The 7,835-nt window shown below is 34.3% G+C and overlaps 1 long non-coding RNA gene across 2 annotated transcripts; it reads right to left on the minus strand.

Moving 5' to 3' along the window:
* On the minus strand, nucleotides 1-6,553 carry LOC121861505. Of its 2 annotated transcripts, XR_006088037.1 has the most exons (16): nucleotides 6,269-6,553; nucleotides 5,973-6,077; nucleotides 5,715-5,794; nucleotides 5,233-5,337; nucleotides 4,977-5,054; nucleotides 4,493-4,599; nucleotides 4,235-4,314; nucleotides 3,753-3,859; nucleotides 3,495-3,574; nucleotides 3,013-3,117; nucleotides 2,755-2,834; nucleotides 2,293-2,377; nucleotides 1,916-1,963; nucleotides 1,396-1,449; nucleotides 1,159-1,214; nucleotides 1-988 (listed from the first exon to the last, which is right to left on the minus strand). It is a non-coding gene; the product is annotated as an uncharacterized LOC121861505 (long non-coding RNA). The 2 variants fall into 2 exon arrangements; XR_006088038.1 differs by lacking the exons at nucleotides 4,977-5,054; nucleotides 5,233-5,337; nucleotides 5,973-6,077; nucleotides 6,269-6,553 and having other exon boundaries at nucleotides 5,715-5,952.
* Between the last annotated feature and the right edge of the window lie 1,282 nt (nucleotides 6,554-7,835).

A 7,835-nucleotide genomic window follows, 5' to 3' on the forward strand; every position in this document is an offset into this window, starting at 1 on the left:
TCAGGTTACATTTTTACTAAATATCTGTACATTAGTTAATGTAAATTAAGGACAAGAAATAATCACTTCATGAAATAAATGACAAGACAAAACTGCATTAGTACAGTAGGACAGTTTTGCTACTTGCTAGTCCTGAAATGTACTTTACAATTACTGTACAAAGGATAAATGAAGCCAAACGGAGATAATAGCAAATTCGTAAATTGAAAGTATACAGCCTATGAACTTTATGAGCACCAGAGAGGAATCTGGAGTTTGCCCGGACATGTAAATTATGTACAGTATTTAAATAGAATCTCCATTTCAAGTTTGTTCTAGTATTTGCTGTATTAATTTTATTTCATATAAATATTACCCTCTTGCACATCTTTTGTTACTGTACATAAAACTGATGTGTCCTGGAAGGCATTGAAACCCCCATTTTAAGTTATGTCAGTTTGACAATACTAGGATTATTGTGTAGTAACAAGGCACTACTAGTTTCGGTAAACCAAGCCTGGCTGCCCGTAGTGTATACATATTACCCACACGTATATCCTTACTTCAGCTATCACAAAATGTCTGCTTTCCATATCCATTCATCTTGTTCCTCATTTTCCATTTGGTTGTATACAAAACTAACAAAATGCAACATACCCAGAAATAAAACATTTCATAGATATGGAAAACATTATGACTACATAACTAACAGTACAGTAATGCCCAATATATGGTACACAAACCCATTTGGACAACACTTTCCACATCACAATGTAGTTTATGTCGTAAGTTCTCCCTGCAATTTGTAACAAATGAAAACACTAATGATACTAACATTGTCTAAACATTTACAAAAATGAATTTATGTGAATTTAGTTTAACAAGCTTACCAATTATATTATAATCATACTTAAACCAACTACATAGGGTAGGAGAAGAGGGCCAATCACCAGCATACTGAACTGTGTCTATTCTTGGTCTTCCAGGTGCCATGAAGATCAAGCATTTCCTGACCCCCCAAAAAACAAAAACATTAGATTTGGCTAAACATTAATAAGTATAATTTATCATTCAAATTCTCAGCGAGGGCAAGTTTATAATCAGAATATCATTGCGTAATGCTCTAATGAGCGTCATCATGTTGATCAAGTTCTCATGTGCATTAGTAAACACTATTACCTTTGTGCTGGGACCCAATAACTGCCCTGAAGTAACATCAAATGCCCAGTCTCTTTCTGAGTAAGAGAAAAACTAGTTAGAAACAAACTTGACCCAAAAATCAATACAAGATAATGAATAGTACATGTCAGGTGTCAAGTGGATAATCAGTGTTGTTCATATCCCAATGCTCTCTAAAATTTCATCATTGCTAAGTGGATATTGTACAGTACAGTATTTAAAAAATCACGTAATTACCTATACTGTAATTGTGCCGATAACCAAGAGTTCCTGCCACACCACATCACATTTCTGTGAAAGAAAATAGTAGTTAAAAATGGAATTGCCAAAATATTAAGATTAACAATGGTACTACAATCAGGTGTCAAGTGGATAATCAGTTGTGTTCATATCCCAATGCTCTATACAAGTTTCATCATTGTAGTGCTTGGTAATCCTAAAATAAAACAAAAAATATCTGCCTAATACTTAGTACAGTATTTGTTACATTTCACGAATCTACAATATTGGCCTACAAATGCCCCCATTCATCAATATCTTGTACATTGCATATTTGTCTCATTGATGGTCTCCCTAATAAACCTAAAACTTCTGCAATCTAAACCCTTCCCTCTTCCTCATGTGGCAACCCAGAATTGGCATGACCCTGACAAAAAATATCTAAATATATACAAGGTATTGAAATTGCCATCTGCACCAACATCGTATAACCATTTTATTACTAAAGCAATTGCCAAATCCAATTAATGTTACTCACCTGCACACCCATGTCCAACATGTAACCGAGAGCCTTCACCTTGACAACCTAAAATAAAGGAACAAAATGAATTTGAGAAGAAATTGCTTACTCTGGACCAGTTCTTCGTTTTTATCAGCGAGGGCAAGTTTATAATCAAATATTCATACACATTATCTCATCATAAAAAGGAACAAATACACTGCATACAGCAAGAAATTATTACCTCTGGCCATTATTCAATAGGCTCAGTGCCACTAAGTAGCACAAAGAAAAGTAGATTATGTACAGTATCTTCAAATAAAATTAATATAATTGAAACCAAGTATTTGTAAAATAATATACATCTTATAAATAAACAGAATACATGCATTATAACCCTATTACAGTATACATACATTCACTTTGAACAGTAACATCCTCCAAATTCAGTACAATAGTTGAGGTAAGCGTCTGCTGCTCAGTTGAAAGAAACCTCCATACCTGTAAAATTCAACCCATTATCAACAAACATGAACAGCATGCATAATATAACCATTTATATAAATGATTCAGAGAGCTGGGTGATGATTTCAATAAGTTTCATATAAAAAATTTTCCATCGTATTATAAATTACCAATTTCCTAAAGAATTTACCCTTCAACCCTTATGCCCCAGGTTAGGGTGCTGCTGGCAGTAACCCCAACCACGGAGATAAATCGAGAAAAATCTAACTAAAAAAAAATAAAAAGTGGCGGGAATAGGCGGACGTTCTGGAACGTCACACAGGACATAAGGGTTAAATGCGGTCATTAAGAACTGGGGTAAATTCAAGTAAAATTTTGAAATACTCCATAAAAAAGTTTATATAGCCACTCACTGGTAGAAATCCAAGCCACAACTACCCAGATGAGTTCTTGATGCAGCATCCATCACTCCAAAGTACTCCAGGTTGGAGGCCTGTCCGTCAGCAGAAAATTATGCATTAGTACACTAGAACCAACAAGGATTAATATATACAGTATTTACATGAAGTACCTCAGACCTCTTGAAGTTGAATCAGTTTATCATAAACACGGACCAAGAGGATTACTCGTCATTTACTTCCCACAAAACTGAAAATCTTTACCATGCTCACCAAAAACATTGTAGTGTTGTAGTTGCTTGTATAATACTGTTAATTTTCAGTTTGTTAATCCTGGGTTAAAAAGTGTGGACATCTACAGTTGGAGCACACCCACATCTGTAAAATTTATTACATTACCAACAAGCATAATATATCACAACATTATATACACTGTAGTTGTTTCAGAGAGCTGGGTGTTGATCTCACATCTAGTCGTACAACATTTTTCCATCATAAACTATACAACATTTTCCTGCAAAATTTTATATTTAAAATACTGTACAACCCAAAAGACTTATCGTTAACCCACCCAAGAAATTGAAGCATAGCAGCTTGTAGAATAGATAAGTACTACCAGTATTAATTTTCAGTTATAAATTACCACATCCCTAAAAAAATTTCCCATTAAATGCCATCACTAAGAGCTAGGGTTGATAGACGTAAAAAAAAATAAACTACAGTAGTACAATGGAAATTTATATAAAGCCACTCACTGGTAGAAATCCAAGCCACAACTACCCAGATGTGTTCTTGATGCAGCATCCATCACTCCAAAGTACTTCAGGTTGGAGGCCTGTCCGTCAGCAGAAAATTATGCATTAGTACACTAGAACCAACAAGGATTAATATATACAGTATTTACATGAAGTACCTCAGACCTCTTGAAGTTGAATCAATTTATCATAAACACGGACCAAGAGGATTACTCGTCATTTACTTCCCACAAAACTGAAAATCTTTACCATGCTCACCAAAAACATTGTAGTGTTGTAGTTGCTTGTATAATACTGTTAATTTTCAGTTCGTTAATCCTGGGTTAAAAAGTGTGGGGACATCTATAGTTGGAGCACACCCACATCTGTAAAATTTATTACATTACCAACAAGCATAATATATAACAACATTATATACACTGTAGTTGTTTCAGAGAGCTGGGTGTTGATCTCACATCTAGTCGTACAACATTTTTCCATCATAAACTATACAACATTTTCCTGCAAAATTTTATATTTAAAATACTGTACAACCCAAGACTTATCGTTAACCCACCCAAGAAATTGAAGCATAGCAGCTTGTAGAATAGATAAGTACTACCAGTATTAATTTTCAGTTATAAATTACCACATCCCTAAAAAAATTTCCCATTAAATGCCATCACTAAGAGCTAGGGTTGATAGACGTAAAAAAATATAAACTACAGTAGTACAATGGAAATTTATATAAAGCCACTCACTGGTAGAAATCCAAGCCACAACTACCCAGATGTGTTCTTGATGCAGCATCCATCACTCCAAAGTACTTCAGGTTGGAGGCCTGTCCGTCAGCAGAAAATTATGCATTAGTACACTAGAACCAACAAGGATTAATATATACAGTATTTACATGAAGTACCTCAGACCTCTTGAAGTTGAATCAGTTTATCATAAACACGGACCAAGAGGATTACTCATCATTTACTTCCCACAAAACTGAAAATCTTTACCATGCTCACCAAAAACATTGTAGTGTTGTAGTTGCTTGTATAATACTGTTAATTTTCAGTTTGTTAATCCTGGGTTAAAAAGTGTGGGGACATCTACAGTTGGAGCACACCCACATCTGTAAAATTTATTACATTACCAAAAAGCATAATATATAACAACATTATATACACTGTAGTTGTTTCAGAGAGCTGGGTGTTGATCTCACATCTAGTCGTACAACATTTTTCCATCATAAACTATACAACATTTTCCTGCAAAATTTTATATTTAAAATACTGTACAACCCAAAAGACTTATCGTTAACCCACCCAAGAAATTGAAGCATAGCAGCTTGTAGAATAGATAAGTACTACCAGTATTAATTTTCAGTTATAAATTACCACATCCCTAAAAAAATTTCCCATTAAATGCCATCACTAAGAGCTAGGGTTGATAGACGTAAAAAAATATAAACTACAGTAGTACAATGGAAATTTATATAAAGCCACTCACTGGTAGAAATCCAAGCCACAACTACCCAGATGTTCTTGATGCAGCATCCATCACTCCAAAGTACTTCAGGTTGGAGGCCTGTCCGTCAGCAGAAAATTATGCATTAGTACACTAGAACCAACAAGGATTAATATATACAGTATTTACATGAAGTACCTCAGACCTCTTGAAGTTGAATCAGTTTATCATAAACACGGACCAAGAGGATTACTCGTCATTTACTTCCCACAAAACTGAAAATCTTTACCATGCTCACCAAAAACATTGTAGTGTTGTAGTTGCTTGTATAATACTGTTAATTTTCAGTTTGTTAATCCTGGGTTAAAAAGTGTGGACATCTACAGTTGGAGCACACCCACATCTGTAAAATTTATTACATTACCAACAAGCATAATATATAACAACATTATATACACTGTAGTTGTTTCAGAGAGCTGGGTGTTGATCTCACATCTAGTCGTACAACATTTTTCCATCATAAACTATACAACATTTTCCTGCAAAATTTTATATTTAAAATACTGTACAACCCAAAAGACTTATCGTTAACCCACCCAAGAAATTGAAGCATAGCAGCTTGTAGAATAGATAAGTACTACCAGTATTAATTTTCAGTTATAAATTACCACATCCCTAAAAAAATTTCCCATTAAATGCCATCACTAAGAGCTAGGGTTGATAGACGTAAAAAAATATAAACTACAGTAGTACAATGGAAATTTATATAAAGCCACTCACTGGTAGAAATCCAAGCCACAACTACCCAGATGTGTTCTTGATGCAGCAACCATCACTCCAAAGTACTTCAGGTTGGAGGCCTGTCCGTCAGCAGAAAATTATGCATTAGTACACTAGAACCAACAAGGATTAATATATACAGTATTTACATGAAGTACCTCAGACCTCTTGAAGTTGAATCAGTTTATCATAAACACGGACCAAGAGGATTACTCATCATTTACTTCCCACAAAACTGAAAATCTTTACCATGCTCACCAAAAACATTGTCGTGTAGTTACTTGTATAATACACTTTATTTTTCAGTTTGTTAATCCTGGGTTAAAAAGTGTGGGGACATCTACAGTTGGAGCACACCCACATCTGTAAAATTTAATACATTACCAACAAGCATAATATATAACAACATTATATACACTGTAGTTGTTTCAGAGAGCTGGGTGTTGATCTCATATCTAGTCGTACAACATTTTTCCATCATAAAATATACAATAATTTCCTGCAAAATTTTATATTTAAAAAACTGTAAAATCCAAAAGACTTCGTTCACCCACCTACGAAATTGTAGCATAGCTGTTTGTAGAAAAAAGTACTACCACTATTCATTTTCAGTATAGTATATTAAACTCAAGACTTGAAAAGCAGGTACCTTCAGTTGAAACATCCCACACCAGTACAACTTATGCAGAGGCCTGTCCCTGTCAGGAGGAACACACATCAGTACATCACAAACAATTCAATTAGTACCAAATATACATACAAGTACCTCAGACCTCTTGAAGCTGAATCAGTCTATCATAAACACGGACCAAGAGGATTACTCATCATTTAAAAAGCAAAATATGCAAAAGAATCTGAAGTTTAAACTCACCCAAAACAATTGTATATCCACTAGTAGTTAAAGATGTAAGTATCCAGTTGAAGTATACATCCCCATACCTGTGTATACAAAAAATTATATTCAGAGAGCTGGGTGATGATTTCATTAACTATCATCAAAAATTTTTCCATCAGTTTAAATTACCGTTTTCCTGGAAGATTGCATGCAGCCAAAAAAGTTTACTTACTCAAACTAGTATAATTGCTTGTAGAGCACACACAAAATTCAGATTTCAGTCTGCAAGTCTAAAGTCGGTATTCTCAGTTGAAGGTTGTCACTCCACACCTGTAAAATTCACCACAATAAAGCTAAAACCAAAAGAACCAATTAAAAGATGGTGTTAATACATACATAAATTCCTGAAATCTTTACATATTAAGTGCTAAGCAATATCAGTTCCTGAACAATGAATGAGTATGAACCGTCAGTACAAAATAACCTTCCCATGATTTACTGCAAATAATGAAATCCTAAATTAAGCAGAATTTCTTTCACGATCAAATTAAAACAGAATTGTCATAAAATAAGGAAAAAGCACCTTCACTACATTCAGGCCAACATTAAAAACTTACCCAGTACAGTAGAAGAAATCAACACTCATATGAACTGTCGATTCCCCAGACATTGGGCATCTGAAATTAGACAAGTCACCTAGACATAATTGTGAAATGTCAAATATATTTCAAATGTCTACAGTTCAGTAATTTTCAACATTAAACAGTGCAATTGCTAATGTGCAAACATTTAGGATACAAATATCATGTAACTTACCATTGAGGAATTATACATTTTGCAAACAACCACTATCAGCTTTGCTTTTCCTGTATCAAACATCCACTCAAACTACATAACTTTTCACTCCAATTGTAGCCATTGATAGCACTAGAGTACCTCTTAACATCAACTATCTTGTCCTGAAGTCCAGCACAGAAATGTTAGCAATTTATTCTGGCCATTTAGATTCCACACAATTTTACACTGGAGCAGTTCCTAGCAACAAGCAATTTCTTCTCTCGTAAGCCCTCTCCTGTTATTGTACTAGCTGACATATAGAACACCCAAAATTGCAATCCTAGAGAATACAGGTTTTCAGTAACCCCAAAATTCTGACTAGATTCTGAATACTGCACAGTACAGTACAGTATACACAAACGAAAATGGTTTCATACTATGGATTATAAATCTTAACCACTCAAACCATTTCATTATAACGCATACAAATAAAGTAAACCCTTCCATCT

The sequence above is a fragment of the Homarus americanus genome, unplaced genomic scaffold, assembly GCF_018991925.1.
Source record: "Homarus americanus isolate GMGI-L3 unplaced genomic scaffold, GMGI_Hamer_2.0 scaffold24260, whole genome shotgun sequence".
NCBI classification, from domain to species: Eukaryota; Metazoa; Arthropoda; class Malacostraca; order Decapoda; family Nephropidae; genus Homarus; species Homarus americanus.